Consider the following 14,640-nt stretch of genomic DNA (forward strand, 5'->3'; position numbering starts at 1 on the left):
TTAATCAACTGTAGAATAGTTGTATTGTTGCATCAACAGCATCACACAGCCAGTGTCTGACACATAAGCATAACCATTGTCCCCTGAGAATGAATTAATGAGTGATCATTGCCCTAAAGGCACTCGCAGAGGGGATCGTGATAGCCCACACTGGCCTCACCTGCTTTCCACGCTCAGCCGCCGCCTCATGGTGTTTTCAGGTAGGACTGCTGACGCTGGGCATCCTTCTCTGTTCACCTTCCCAGCTCTACCCACCGCGCGTGCTTTCAGCAGCAAGTCATGGGAAAACCTAACTAGAGCAACCTTAACTGGGAGGTGAACAGCCGAGGGATTGGACACAAAGGATCCAGGCCCTTCTCCAGCTCTGTTCTGCCATCCTTAGGTTGGATTTCATCCTTTCGATTATCACCTCATGTTTCAAGACAACAGATGCGCTTTCAGAAATTGCATCCGTATCCCAAGCGGAAGGAAGAGAGAAAAGACAAAAGAAAACAATAACCATATCCATTTCCTTTTATTAGGAAAAAATAAACTTTTTTTTTTTCCCAGAAACTCTGAAGCAGACGTCCTTTAGGTCTCTTTAGCCATAACTGCGTTATAAGACTGACTTTCACGAAAAGGAGTCTGGCCAAAAGATTGGTTTTTGGCAGATCATGTTGCTGCTTCAACAAAACCAGGGTTCTGTTAAAATGAGGAAAATAGATATTGGGTAGGCACCTAATAGATGTGTTATACCAAATGAACGTTAAAGTCCTTGGCCCCTGGGTCCATGTTTTCTACTTTGGTCTTTATTGAGAACCCCCAAATACCACAAGAGAGAACAAAGCACTTATTGGCTGGGTGGATTCCAGTGACAGCAAGCCAGGGAGTCTGTCCAAGGCTACAAATCCTGAAAGTTTGTCCTTTTGATCTCTGGTACTTTCACTAACAACCAGACCTTCACCTTGAGATGAAACCACCGTGCTTCTGCCAAAGAGTGCGGCTTGGCTCGTTAAGGGCTCCCGTTAGCTGCCAAGACTCATCATCAAACTATCCTTGACAAATTTTAATTTTAGTTAGAGTAATTGGCCTAATACGAATCAGACTGACGGCCAGCTCTCAGAACAGCCTCTAATCGTTCATAGTATCCATGCTACCCGAGGGATTCAAGGCGACATCGCCACAGATAATTATTAGAGGATGTAGGAGCTAATAGTGAGGGCTAATTAAAGGTCTTGTTTCATGTATATTTCCTGCTTCAAGGAAGGAGATAGGGAGCTCTTGAGAGAAGCAATAGGCTTCTGGGGAAGGCAGCTTCCCTTAGCAATTTAAAATGACGTCAAGATTTTAACTACAGCAAGTTTCTGCACAGGGATAAACCTCATGAAGAAGAGAGTATAAATATTTAAACAACTTGGGAAAAACAGATTAATTAAAGGGAAAAGGCTCCCATGAGAAGCAGTGTATCATGTTATTAAAAGCATAGGTGTGGCGTAAACGGACCTGGATTCGGATTCTAGCCCTGACACTAGTTTTTGACACCTTAGGCAATTTATTTTATTATTATTATTTAATTATTATTATTATTTATTATAACCCCTTGTAGTTGGTTTTCTAATCTGGAAATTAATTTAATCTGGTAGGCGATGGGATATCTTCACAGAATTGAGGTAAGAGCTGACATGAGATAATAAATGAAAAGCACATAGCCCAGAGCTTGGCAAATGAATGTTCAGGGTAATTCCAAGGGACCAAAAATGATTCATTTTGACTACAGCCTCGCTGGTCACAAGGGAGAGCATCAGGGGCCGTTGTGATCATGGCACGTTGAGATTCACTTACAGAAAGGCCTCCAGTGCCGTCCTCGGAGGGGCAGGTAAAGGGGGGGATCTGAAGGCAGATTTGTAAAGTGGTGGGTGGCCCATTCTGGGGGGTTATGCCCTGCAGGGATCCCGGAGTTACAGAAGCAGAGGCCCCACAGGGAGCATATCGATTTACCTTTGGAAACAGCTTAGACTAAAGCCTCTCTCTGCTGGTGGAAGTAGTGGTTGTAGGCGCCCTGGCACATGGGACTGGTAGCTTTTCTCCTCTTTCAAAGGGCAAAGCTTATGCTTCTATTGTTTTGTTTTGTTGCTTCCTCTCAGTCGTCTCCTAATTACCTCTGCACGTCGTGAAAATATCATTGAGTGGCGCACGGGAAGGATAAGAAGTTCCATCAAATGTCAGAATCTGCCTGCCCTGTCTTCTCCTGCAGACTCCTGCCTCCTGTTTTATGAGGTACACCGGGCACAGACAGCAGTCAAAAATGTGCAGGGAGTTTGAAGCCCAGATTTGCTGCTCCCCGAGTAGTTGATAAATCACACGCCTGTCTCCTCCTCTCTACCAAGAAGATTTTCTTTCAAATGAAGTGCATGACCAGAGTCCAAAAGGAGCCTCTCAACACAGAACAACTTAATGGAAGATGGTGGCTAATTGGTCAGCCAAGGACTGTCACCCCTAGAACCCCTGTGGCCAGAATAGCCCACCTACCTATTCAGAGCAATAACAGCTGCCCCATTAGCATTCCTTCCACTTCCTCTCCTTCACTTGGACCAAAGCTGGCATCATAAGGCGAGTTATGAACCAATGATTTGGTTCATGAATTTTTTATTTCCTCCTTGCTCTTAGTTTAGAACTATCAGCTACCCCTCCTCTTCCTCTAGGGCTCTATTTTTCTGTGACAGCTAAGGCTTGGAGCCCTGGAGGTGAAGAGACCACCTTGAGAAATGGGACTGTCCCTCACTGCCCTGTGGTTGAGTGGTGACAAGGAAGAAAGCGTCTTTGGCACGATTCAGGGAGGGATGGAGATCAGGGAAGAATGGGAGAACTCACAAGTGGTGCCATGACCCTCTCTGTGGAGGCTACCCAGCGCTGGGTGCACATCCTCACAAATGACCTCAGATGGTCTCTTTCATGGAGCATGCCCAGAGAGTCCCCTGGTGTTACTAGCTTCCTGCCATAGCTGCTAAAGCCCATTTACCCACTGTTAGTGAGGAATTGCTCTACTTCAATTACCTCTTCCGGGCACCAATAAAGTGCATATTGGCAGCTCTGAGCTCAGCCACACACGCCTTTTCATGGAGTAGCTCCAATTTCCATCCACAGTGATTTTATTATGGCAAAATATTTTACTTCTGATTAACCTGAAATGGTTTTTAAGTCTCTTTTGGCATTGAGAGATCTGGGGAAGTCAGTGAATGGGTAGGTGGGCCATTTTGGGCAACAAATACAATCTTGAGACGGGGATTTGATCTAAAGCTCCTTAAATTCCTCTCCCAAGATTTAAATTCCTTCTCACTCAGTCCTTCCTGTTAGTTGAAATTTAACTGTTTCTTCACAAAATATCCCCTTAGGTCTTAATGTCATAGTACAGCCTTCTAACTGCCTGAGGGTTTTCTCTGGAGGCTAGAATTTACTCTTTAGAAGGCCGAATGAGCAATATAATGCTCTCCAGGAACAGTAACAACGAAGGATGGCTTGAGTAGGTGTAGAAATACCCTAGTCCCTTTTTCCCTCCAGTAGATAACCGTGAAGGGGGTGATCTACGCTGGCTCTTAGGGTTCCCCAGAAAAATCAAGCTCTAGTTCCCTGAAGTAGTAATTAGCTCACTAACTCACCTTTTATTGGTTGCTTCCTACCCTATCTTACTTTTCTACTCCCTTCCCTGTTTCCTGGAATTACCTTCTGAATAAAATTCTTGCTCCTGAATCTTTGTCCCAGCATTTGTTTCTGGAAGAGCCAGAGAGAAAAATGTCATCAAGAGGAATGAATATCTAGTCTAGGTCTCGCTACGGTAAGAAAGCTCAGATTGGGGATAAAATTTCTGAATTCTAGAGTAATGCTTTACACCAGACATATAACAGGACTTGACAGAAAATAATTCAAACGTTGGCCTCAAGGTTTAGCAAATTATATGTAAAGTCTTCCTAAGACTCATTATGAAATTACATTAAGATGCGGGGAGATCTTTGGCCTGAAGGTGCCTAACTATTTGACTTTAGACACAATGCTGAAAGGGATGTATCATTCCTTGCAATTCATCAGGTCTGATCATTAAAATAACCAGTGCAGACAGATCATAATGGGAAGTCATATGTCTTGGCAACTCAAGCCGATTGGGTGATGATCAATTTTTTTTTTTTAGTAACTTATTTTATTTAAATGCAATTAGTTAACATATAGTGTATCATTAGTTTCAGATGTACAGTCCAATAAGTCATCAGTTGCATATAACACCCAGTGCTCATCACATCACATGCCCTCCTTAGTGCCCATCACCCAGTTACCCCATCCCTTTACCATCCTCCCCTCCAGCAACCCTTAGTCTGTTTCCTATAGCTAAGAGTCTCTTATGGTTTGTCTCCTTCTCTTATTTTGTCTTATTTTATTTTTCCCTCCCTTCCCCTATGATCCTCTGTTTTGTTTCTTCAATTCCACTTATGGGGGATCCCTGGGAGGCTCAGTGGTTTGGTGCCTGCCTTTGGCCCACAGTGCGATCCTGGAGTCCTGGGATTGAGTCCCCCGTCGGGCTCCCTGCATGGAGCCTGCTTCTCCCTCTGCCTATGTCTCTGGCTCTCTCTATATATATGTCTGTCATGAATAAATAAATAAATAAATCTTTAAAAAAATTCCACATATGTGTGAGTAAGATCATATGATAGTTGTCTTTCTTTGATTGACTTATTTCGCTCAACCTAATGCTTTCTAGGTCTGTCCATGTCAATGTAAATGGTAAGTATTTAGACTCTATATACACCACATCTTCTTTATCCATTCATCTGTGGATAGACATCTGGGCTCTTTCTATAGTTTGGCTATTGTGGACATTGCTGCTATAAGCATTGGGGTGCAGGTGCCCCTTTGGATCATTACATTTGTATTTTTTAAAACCTTAAATGTTAATCACAGTAGTTGTGTCATAGACTACAAATATGAAAACATTTCCTTTATTACTTTTTTAGCTTCATCTCTGAAGGACAGAATATATAAAATGTTGCTTAGAAATACTGGAAAACAAGAATTAAAAAATATCAGAATTGGAAGAGCAATGGGAGATTATCTAGTTCTATATTTTTATTTTTCATAGAGAAAATTATGACCCAGAACAAAGAAGTAACATACCCAAAGTCACACAGAGATAGAGAAGGTACAAGACTTTGGGTTTTCGGACTCAGTTTAGTCTTTTCCTTCTCAGAAAATCATAAACCCTTTGGAACAGTCCTCTATCCTTTCCCTCTCATCTTCCATAGTCCATACAGTGCATGGACATAGCAGAGCTATAATGCATAGATTAAAGAAGGAGGAACAAATGGTTAATTTTAAATAATTGACTGATTACAGCACCTTCCTGCTAGACACGTCTCCAAAGGCAAGAGAAATAAAAGCAAAAATCAACTACTGGGATTTCATCAAGATAAAAAGCTTCTGCACAGCCAAGGAAATAGTCAACAAAAGTAAAAGGCAACCTATGGAATGGGAGGAGATATTTGCTAATGTCTTACCAGATAAAGGGCTAGTATCCAAAAATCTATAAAGAACTTATCAAACTCAACACCCAAAAAACAAATAATCTAATCAAGAAATGGGCGAGAGACATGAACAGACTTTTCTACAAAGAAGACGTACACATGGCCAACAGACACATGAAAAATGCTCCACAGCACTCAGCATCAGGGAAATACAAATCAAAACCACAGTGAGATCCCACCTCACTCCTGTCAGAAAATTAACAAGATAGGAAATAACAAATGTTGGCGAGGATGTGGAGAAGGGGAGCCCTCTTGCACTGCTGTTGGGAACGTGAACTGTGCAGCCACTCTGGAAAACAGTGCGGAAGTTTCTCAAGAAGTTAATAATTGAGCTACCCTATGACCCAGCAATTGCACTACTAGGTATTTAGCAACCATATCCTTGTCTACACTGACATAGATTTAAGGAAGATAAAACATAATCTGACATGTGAAATGACGTTGCATTGTTTTAATTTTATGCCTCTATTTTTTTATTTTTTAAAAAATATTTTATTTATTTATTTATTTATTTATTTATTTATTTATGAGAGAGTCAGAGACACAGGCAGAGGGAGAAACAGACTCCTCTCAGGAGCCCAATGCTGGACTCGATCCCGGGACCCCGGGGTCATGCCCTGGGCCATAGGCAGGCGCCCAACCGCTGAGCCACCCTGGCTGCCCAATTTTATGTCTTTAAATATGAGTGATAGTCACCATGGTTATTTGTTAATTGGCTATTTTATTTCTTGTTTCTTCTGTGAATTCCTTTCCTTTTTGATTAGTAAACACATTTATGTATTAAGCCTTCTATGTATTCCATGTGTTGCAAATATTATCTTTTGTTTTCCATTCTGATTTTAGTTTTACTTTCTGTCACTCCAAAATTTAAAATTTTAATGTAATCAAGTCTGTCAGGATTTTCCTTCATCGCATTTAGTTTTCACGTCAAAACTGATGTTTTGTTCCTAAGGCAATAAATATACTTACTTGTGTTTTTTCCTATTGCTTTAAGAAAATTCAGCTTTATTGTTTATTTATCTTCTAAGATATTTAAAATGTACATGTTATGTAAAATGCTAAGATATTTAAAGTGTACGTCATGGTGATCTGATATGCCTATCCATCGTGAAGGGGTTCCCCACATCTAGTTAATTAACACCCCCATCACCTCACATATTTACCTTTTTTTTTTTTTTGATAAGAACATTTAAGTTCTACTCTCTTAGAAAGTTTCAATTTATAATTGTTATCAACTATAGTCAATATATATTATATTAGATCCTTAGACCTCATTCATCTTAAAGCTGAAAGTTTGTACATTCAATTTCTCTTCCCATTTTTTAATTGGATTTTTTTCTTTGGCTGTTGGATTGCAGGAGTCCTTTCTATATTTTGGATGTTAACCCTATAGCAGATATATTTTCTCTCATTACAAAGGATGTCTTTTCATTTTGGGGGCACCAGACATGTGCACAAACTCCTTCCAGGGAGATACATACCAGTGACTGAATTGGGCCAGAGGGGGAGTGCAGAGAAGGTATCCACTGGCCTCCCTCATCTCCCTCATCTCTCAGGTGCAGTCAGCTCCCGGATGTGTGATAAACAAGAAGCTTGACCCTGCAGTAACTTCTGAAGTATGCAAATTGGGCTCTTTCAGGGAAAGATTGGGAGGTGGGTCTTGCCATCTGCCCTTTTGGTCTGAGCCCTGGGAGGGTGGGGGGGGGGGGGTATAGCCACAGTTGACCTTCATGAGCTTCTTAAGAATGGCTTCTTGCTTTGTTATAGTCTTAGGGGTCTCATGGGCCAAGCCTCTTTGCCTTTCAGGGCTAGGTGTCCTGGGGCCTGTGGCTCCGGTGGAAGATTTCAAAGTTGGGGTTGCTAGATGTTGGATCCAAACCTTTGCTCCTCAAGGAGTAGTTAGGAGTCATGGGTTCCCTCCTCATTTTATGTTTCTGTGTGGGGAGTCGTCCATTTAATGTGTAGCAGTTGCCCAGTTAGTTTCTGGATTCCTTTCACAAGGAGTTGCTCCATATGTATCTGTAGAGTTGCTGTGTCCATGAGAGGCGGTGGGTTCAGAAGCCTCCTGGGCTGTCAGGTTGGACCAGAACCTCTTCCCAGTTTTTAAAAATTTTTCTTTTCTTTTATTCTCTTTTCTTTTCTTTCTTTCTTTCTTTCTTTCTTTTTTCTTTCTTTTGCATATAAATATTTCATCAATTAAGAATTTATTTTGGAAAAAATGAATGAGTCATGAATACTTTTAATTATATCTTTTCTGAATCACTAATCTGATGGCCCAACTCTGTTAATTGAACAATCCAAGTTTCCTCAGTGAATTGAAATATTTAATTACCAGGGCCACTTAGGACTATTTATATACTCTATTTTTTGACAATTTGACTATAATGTGTACAGCTGTAGACTTCTTTTTTTTATTTATTTTTTTTTCTAGCTGTAGACTTCTTTGAGTTTATCCTGTAAGAGTTTGTTGAGTTTCACAGATATATAGGGAAAAGGTTTTCATAAAATTTCAGAGGTTTTTGGTCATTATTGTTTTAAATACTCTTGCTATCTTTCTCTCCTCCCCTGTGACTTCTCTTATACTTACGCTGGTGTGTTTGATGTTGTACTACAGGTTTTTGAAGCTCTTCAATTTTCATCATTTCTTTCCTTTCCATTCCTCCATACATTGTTTAGAATCTTTAAAGGTGGCCAATATCCACCTTCTCACCTACCCCTGGAATGTGCTGTTGTTTTAGAGTTACTCTTTTTAGTGATGCGGGGGGACAGTTTCAATGGCTTTCACTTGGTTTTCTTCTCTATAATCTCTCCTATATAAAACATGGAACTCCATTATGGGTATTGGACTCACATGGGAGTTAGGCAACCTCTGTATGTGAGCATTCTCTGGGTGGGCTGACCACTGGAAGATGACCTGGACAGCACTTCTGGCATCTGGGACAAAAGGTCCTCTCTTTGAGGGGGATCTGTGTGGTGTATTCTTGTATTTGTGTTTGTCACATAATGTGATTTCATTCACTAAAAACTTTTATATACATACCTGAATATAATACACACACACACACACACACATATATTTCCAAATATGTAAGAAAGTACTATATTATAAAGCATATTAATTAAGGAATAATTAAAACTACCTGTTTTTGTCTTAGTTTAGATTCCTACAGAAGCACACTGTAATTCAAAGACTTTAGTTGACATTTTATTTTGGAGATGAATTCAGGAGGCACAAAAGTGAATGACTAGAAAAGTGAGACAGAGGTATGTAAATGAATGAGTTATTAGGGATCCATCTGTCCAAGGGCCCTGTGAGAACCTGTATGGAATATACCTGGACTTGTCCACCAGAAGGCAGGGAAATCAAGGCATTTATTCCCTTCTATCTCTATTGGTTGAGGATTATCCCTTGTGCTCTGCTGCTTGCAGATCCAGTTTACACCCCTACTTAGTGGAGTTGCTCTGGTGTTGCTGGAGAAAGTCCTCAGGCAGAGAAGAGAGGTGGAAATGCTTGAGACAGGAGGAAATCATCTGTCACACTTTCAGGTGACCTCAAGTGAACTGAGGGAATTGAGCCATCGCTGGTATCTGCTATCATCTTGTAAATGATTCTGGAAAGACTCAAGTCTCCAAATATATTGAAATAGGAAAATAATTTATGTAAATTTCCACAAGCTAGCTCTGCATGGTGGCATGGATAATTTGGATTGAAGGTCAGTTTCAGGTCTTGTACTATTCAGATATATGACGTCACCACCCATAAATATGTGGAAATTTGAGCAGTTGGCCCAGCTATACCATTTTTTCCCCTCAGTAGTCACAGGAATGCTTGGTTAGGTCCAATATGTGACCAGCAGGACCTTGGGTATGTCTCTAGTGTTGGAGCTCTTGCCTCTTGGCTTTGGTTTAGAAACATGTCCAGCATCATGTCTTTAGTACCTATTAGTCAAGAATCACTGAATAACTGCCTTTTAAAGCATGGATTCCCCGTTCTATTCTCTATCATGATTGAATTATAATTAGAAAGCTTTCTTGATGAGAGCATCCTTTAGAAAAATTAAGAGAAAGTCTGTTTTTTTTTTTCAAAAAAATATTTTGAGAAAGTATGTGAGAGAGGGCATGAGGGGGTGGTGAGGGACACAGACTTCCTGCTGAGCAGAGAGCCAGACATGGGGCTTGATCCCAGGATCCTGAGACATCTGACCCAAGGCAGATGCCTAACCAACTGAGCCACCCAAGTGTCCCAAGAAAGCCTCGTTTTTTTTTTTTTGAAAGCCTCGTTTGTGTATGATTTAGTATGAAAGGTAGACCCAATGGCTATGGTAGATAATTCAGGGGGGCTAGAGAGAGAACACAGGTTGCTTTCCCACTATAGCCTTTCCTTGTGGTCTATTTTCAATATCTTGGATTTAGGCAGGCTTGTTTCAAACACTTTCCTTGATGTCTAAGTGTTCACATGGGTGCTTACACCTGTGAGTGTGCATCACAGTACCACACTGCCTGGGGGGAAGGGCATCAAGCCTCCAGGATGGGTCATGACAGTGCAGGAGCCTTTGTGATGCAACAAAGATGCCATTGGTAAAGAGTCTAATGAATCTGGCATTTTCAACAAGGAAACTGTGTATATCACATCTCCTATTTCCCACTTACTATATTTCTTTCAACTTCACAAATGGAAAACTTGAGTCGACCTCATTCTAGGGCTCCATCTGTGATCTTTGTCCACAAAAGGATGGGGTTGATTAGGAGGCAGAGAGGAAATGCAGTAAGAGTTAACTGAACGCTAGCTCTTTCCACAGAGTGATAAATTCCCTGAGTGGGGACTTTTTTGAGATTCTGGAACTCTATGATGCCTTTTGTGTGTGTGTGTGTGTGTGTGTGTGTGTGTGTGTGTGTGTGTGTGATGCCTTTTTTTTTTAAGATTTTTATTTATTTGAGAGAGAGAGAGAGCGCGCGCGCGTGCACATGAGCCCGGGGGAGGGGCAGAAGAAGAGGGAGAAGCAGATTCCCAGCTGAGCAGGGAGCCTGACATGGGGCTTAATTTCAGGACCCTGAGATCATGATCTGAACCAAAGGCAGATGCTTGACTGACTGAGCCACCCAGGCGCCCCTCTGTGATGTCTTTTTAATCATGCCACCTTCTTTTCTGGGAAAGGCATGGTGATAATTTGTGTGTGGAGCTCATGACTTAGCCGCTCTCTCAGCAGATCAAGGACATTTGCTCCATATGTTTGCTTTCATTATTAATAGCATGTTCACATTTCAGATGAATATCATGCCAAATTAACCTAATTATGCATGGCAGCTAATTTTCTGAGTGATAGGCAAGTCTTTAGGGACTTTTTTTTTTTTTTTTTTTTTTTTTTTGCTAATTGTGGAGAACATTCAAATTGCAGCTGTGGGGTTTTGGTAGAGATAAGAGTGAGAGATAACAACCTGGTGGGCTTCCAGGAGAAATCCTCTAAAAGAGAGAAGAGCTGTTGTCCTTTCTATTTAAGGAGCTCATCCGGGCATTTAAGGTAACATCCTTTTCCAGACTTACTCCCTATTTTCTTCCCTTTGTATCCTATTTGCTCTATCTCTGAATCACAACCCAATCAGGTATTTTCCAAATAGGTTTGCCTCGGCTATTAACTGGAAACAATTGCTAATGGTTACCGGGAATCAAACTGAGAAACTCTCTGGGACTGTGTCTCATTTGAGAGGAAACAGCGTGGCCAGTTTATGATGTCTGTTCATATTTGCACACTTTTTCACTGTTCTTGATCTCCGAGGTCTCAGTCCTACTCTTGCCATCATCTTTTCCCATCTGGAAAATGCCAATGCAATCTTCATTACGTCCCTGCTAACATGTTTGTCCTACCCCCACTTCCGCACAGCTGCCAGATACCTGCTCAATCTTGCTAGGAACACAAGGACTTGGGGATGCAATTCTTCACTGAGTAGACCTGTCCTGTGTATTGCGGGTGGTTTAGCTCCCTGGACTTCCCTAAATGCCAGTAGTATATACTCAAATCATTATGGCAATCAAAAATGTCCCTCCATGTTTCCAAATGTCTTCTGGGAGTGACCATACTATGTCTGTTGAGAATTATTGCCAACATAATATTTTATAAGAAAAAAATCCATCTCATCCTTGGTTAAAATCATTTAATGATAAAAAAAAAAAAACTAACAGTGAATGTTTCTCTGACTTTAGCATTTTTCTTAGGATGAATTCCAACTCTTCACCATGACATTTAGACCCTGTTTGTTGATTGTGTTTCAATCACCCTGACCATGTATTCCAGTACCATATCAAACCTGGAAGCCCTGGGGCCTTTTCTCCATATCTGTTTCTATGCTTGGAGTGTCTGTCCTATCCCTTCTCCATAATCCTAATTTTCCCATGTGGGCTCCTTCCCTTCCCTCAGGTCTCAGCTTATCTATCATGTCCTCAGACACCTTATCTGATTCTGATCACTTTATATAAGTAGGCACCCCTTAACCCTCTTTTCTTCTGCCACTGCCTCCTATTTGTTATTTTTATAGCACTTTCTCAATTTGCAATCCTGCGTTCATTTATGTGTTGACTTTACTATTTGTCTTCTGTCACTAGCTCCATAGGGCAGAGATGAAGTCTATTGGATTCATGACTCTATGACCAGGATGATATCCGAAGTTGGCCGGTGACCATGGAGACATCTAACAGGTTTGAAGGGATCTTCTACAGAAGGGAGCTGATTTCCCAGATGTGTCAGGGGGATACCCAAAGCATTCCTACCCTAATTTGGTGCAGCAAACTTGGCAGTAGGAACAAATGGGTGGTACTCTGGTGCCTAGTTACCAAAAAGCCTGAGACAGCCCTCCCTAAGTGGCAAGGAAAAGCACTTTTGTATTTGAATTTGGAAACAAAGAGGACTTTTGGGTCTGAAGGAGATGTGTGGATCAGAGTCACTGTGGATCCACTGCCTCCTCCATACCAAGATTCAATGAGATTCAGTGCCCTATCTTTCACCTCCACTCTGGGATACCTGAGATCTCCTATCCAGAAAAATAAGGTAAGTAGGAGAAAACACTGACTTTTAATCCTGAAATTTTTGCATTTACTTGGCAAAGAGTGCCAAGTAAATGGTATATGTGGAAGTAACTAGATTAAGTTTATGCACCAGGCAAAATGGGAACTTAACTAAAAAATTGAGTTCAGTTATAGAAAGTTACATTTTTGCACATTGAGTTTTATGACTGAAAGTTCAAAACACGTGTAATGATAATAAATGTTAATAACGGCAATCCTGATTTATACTTTATAGCCCTTTATATAATCATATCTGTTTGGTTCTTACAATGACACATTGAGTTTGTGCTAGAACTGGGCTCTGGATCCAGGTGTTCTCTTTCTGGCAGCCTCTCTCCTTGTTACCAGGCTCTGTGCTGCACCCTGGAGCTCTCAGGGAATATTAGAAATTTAGATAAAATAACATGAAGCCTGTTTGTTTTGGAATCCAGAGTTGGCTGCCTGCCTAAATACCCATTGCTTGGATCTGCCTAGATGAGGTGGGTGGAGATCTGGGATCTGCAATTGGCATTTACTGGAGTCTTCTGGGCCACCAGAAGCTTAAGATAACTCAGCACTTCTCCTTGACTTCACTTAACCAAGCTCCAGAAGCAGGGGTGGCTGTCTGGGTTACTAGCAACCTTTCTGCTGAAGAGTTTGAGACTGAGAGAGAGCTGTTGGTGGCTATGGGCTGAGACTGTTTTGCAAACAACCCCTTGTTGAACTCAGAGACTTGAAGGAGGCTCCTAAACCTCTCAGTACTTGTGTGCCCCACAGGGGCCCAGATGGAGCATTGCTCTGTGTGAGCCTCTCATCAGGCCATGGGCACCCATTAGGCTGCTGGTTCTAGCACCAAATATTACGTGCTATTGCCAAGGCTCTCTCAAACTTGGGGTTGAATCTTGAAATTAATACTAATCTTATCACCAAAAAGAACTTTTACTGAATACTATATGTCAGGCACCAACCTAAGCCCTTTCCTGTATTATTAGTTCATTTAATTCTTGAAATAATGCAATATAGGAGATCATCACTATTGCCTTTATTTCACTGATGATGAGACTTTTGGAAATAATATCTAAAGTCACACAGCTGCCCCTTGATCTGTCTGGCTGTAGAGTGGTATTCTAAATCACTTGCAATCATAATCTTGGCCATCACAGTTGCCACTATATGTCAGTACTGTGAGAAGTGTTTATGACTAAGGGAAGCTCTACAATTACATTGTGGGTAGGCCGGCAGACTTTCACGGACAACACATTGCTGCTGACAAAGCCCTAGTGTCAATTATTGACACCTGAGCTGGATTCATCAGTATAAGAATCAGAGGTGTGACGGTATCACAAAGGCCTGAGCTGTCCTTCAATTTGTGGCTAGACTTGGGCTTTGGGAAGGGGCTGATAAACCTGTGTTGCTGCTCCTGTGAGCAGAGCAGAAGCTGCATATCCACTTGGCTCTCTGGTTGAGGCGCCTGCAGTCACTGAGAAGTCTATAGGCAGGGTAATCCAGAATTGACTCATTTATCTCTGAAAACTGATTATTTTGCCTACTGGGTATTGCTATCCCCATTTGACAGATGGAGAATGTGAGACCCAGAAAACTTAAGGGAGGTATCTGAAGATGTATAACTAGTAAGTAATAGTCCTATTTTGATGCTGGTGTAATCTCCATTTCTCTGGTCCTTAATTATTGCCAACCTCAAAAATTTCCTCCTTTAATTTTCTTCCCTTCAGTATAACAATAAGACAGACTTAAAGGGCTTGCATAAAACCATTTGCCCTCCCAACATACACACATATGTCTTCTATGTGATATTCGAATGAGATTTATTTAAATAATATGTCCTTAGGGACTTTACCCTTCTTTCCAAATGTGTCCACAGAGGAATTTGGGTGGCTAAGGTTTCCTGCTACGCCAGTGGTAACAGTTTGCAGCAATGTTTTGCAGATCTGTTGATCATCAGAATTATCTGATGAGTTTTTGAAAAATAGTCATGCCTGAGCCAACCAACTCCAGAGTTTTGGCAGAAATCTGTGTTTTTATTGTTGCCACTCTCTT

The sequence above is a fragment of the Vulpes lagopus genome, chromosome 2 (assembly GCF_018345385.1).
Source record: "Vulpes lagopus strain Blue_001 chromosome 2, ASM1834538v1, whole genome shotgun sequence".
In the NCBI taxonomy this organism is placed as follows: Eukaryota; Metazoa; Chordata; class Mammalia; order Carnivora; family Canidae; genus Vulpes; species Vulpes lagopus.